Source organism: Tupaia chinensis, unplaced genomic scaffold (genome assembly GCF_000334495.1).
Source record: "Tupaia chinensis unplaced genomic scaffold, TupChi_1.0 Scaffold147427_1, whole genome shotgun sequence".
Taxonomy (NCBI): Eukaryota; Metazoa; Chordata; class Mammalia; order Scandentia; family Tupaiidae; genus Tupaia; species Tupaia belangeri.
The window spans coordinates 1-1,870 of record NW_006207278.1 but is presented as its reverse complement, the minus strand read 5'-3'; the positions used below and the strand labels follow the sequence as shown (position 1 = coordinate 1,870).

Sequence of the window (1,870 nt, the reverse complement as noted above, 5' to 3'; positions counted from 1 at the left end):
CAAATTATTTGCAAGACAGAAAAACGATTGGGTCATGGAGCCCGTGACCTAAATACTTCCTTCCAGGCCCCACCTCTCAATTCTGTTGCATCAGGGGTTAAGTTTCCTGCACAGGATGTTGGGGAAACATTAAGACTATAGCACATGACTGCATGTTATTTACAAGAAACCATTGGAATCTGAACTCTGATTCTATTTCCAAGAAGTCATCCTCAGAAGGTTTTAACTAAAATTATAGAAAGGAAAACAAAATGGAAATACACTCTCATATTTATGACTCCACTATTTATTGAAGGTCAGTATTACCACCGAGCCATTCTTTTTTTATTTTTAGAGGGTTTTTATTTTTATTTTTTGGCCTTTGGGCATGTGTGCTCTCTGGAGAGAGAGAGAGACAGACAGACTGACAGACAGACACAGTGAGAGGGAAAGTGAGAAATCACCCCACTTGGGGGATATCCGCGTTGCAATCTTTTCTCCTCCCGAGATCTTGGGCATGCCCGCAAACATGCCCAGTGTGATTTTCTTTCTTTTCTTTTTTTTTTTTCAAACAGACTATTTTGGATGTTTATTTGATATTAAAAATGTAATTACCTATCATAAAGTACTTTTTTTCATCACAAAAATGTCATATATTAAGGACTTACACAATCCAAGGGAGGCAGGGAGACATCTAGAAACTTTTTTTTTTTTTTTTGTCTGAGCAAGAAATCCTCTAAAAAGGCTCTGCAAAATCTTGAGCGGAAGCATCATATTCTGCAATGAAACACTTGAGCTCTTCAACACACCACTCACCTATTTCATGTAAATTCTGCCTCAATGCAAACTATATAGGCTTTTCTAATGAAGGATCCTTTTCGATCAGCATTTTCACCACCATCCCAAAAGTTTCACAGTCTTGTCGGTAAACCTATTCTATCTCTTTGGTTTTTGATGCTATAGCTTTAGAGCGACTGTTTAGTTGACCATCTTCAAATAATTCTATGCCATCTGTTGCATTTGACTCAGGTTCTTCTGGCAGATCAATGAGCAATGGTGCCGGGGTTCACGCCTCATACTCAGAAATTTCAGGCAAGTTACTTTCATCGGACTTGTCTAGTTTTTCGGCAGCCCATTTGTTTGCAGCCTCAGCAAGCCCCTTTTCAATAAGCCTACTGGGTTTGTCTAACACCTTTGATGAAGAAACTGCTGAAGAACTTGAGGGTGATGTGTCTCTTGATGTTTTCAAAGACTGGACAGGTCTTTGTTTACTTCTATGTTGTAGTTGACAGAAAGAGTACGTTTTGTTTCTTTCAGGAGAGTAGCTTCTGCTACTGATGCTGGAGCTAGATCTGTGTGGAGAGTCCTTTCAGCCAACAGATGATTCTCTGAAAAAACAAGTGTCCTTTTTATAAGGAGACCGGTCTCTCACATAATGGGAAGAGTAGAAACTTTTTCTTCTAAAGCCATCTCTCATGTCCCTGTATTCAGGCTGTTGGCTTGCAAAGTGATCATCTCTTGTCCATCTATAACCAGAATCATCTCCTCTGTGAGGTGGACCACTTCTTCGCTCATGAGAAAAACTGCGACCCTTGTCATATTCTCAGTAATCAACATGACTGTAATATCTATTGTAGTTCCCTTCACCAGGTCTGTCTAGCAGTGGTGGTTTCTTTGGCACAATATTAACTACTCTATGGTAGCCATCACTGGGGTGACTTTGAGGAGGTACTTGTTCTCTTGGAACTCTTTCATACTCATATCGTCCCTCAGACTACATTTCATCTCTTTTGTAAGCCATTGAGTCTTTTCAGGAATAAAACGTAAAGTTTCCAACAATCTCCTAATTGGTCACAAAGATTTTGTGAAGTGCCTCACTAGTAGACTGCAG

At 39.7% G+C, this 1,870-nt stretch overlaps 1 pseudogene; it reads right to left on the bottom strand.

The window, feature by feature from the left end:
• Positions 1–546: 546 nt before the first annotated feature.
• LOC102497289 (periphilin-1 pseudogene) lies at positions 547–1,780 on the bottom strand (annotated as a pseudogene).
• Between the last annotated feature and the right edge of the window lie 90 nt (positions 1,781–1,870).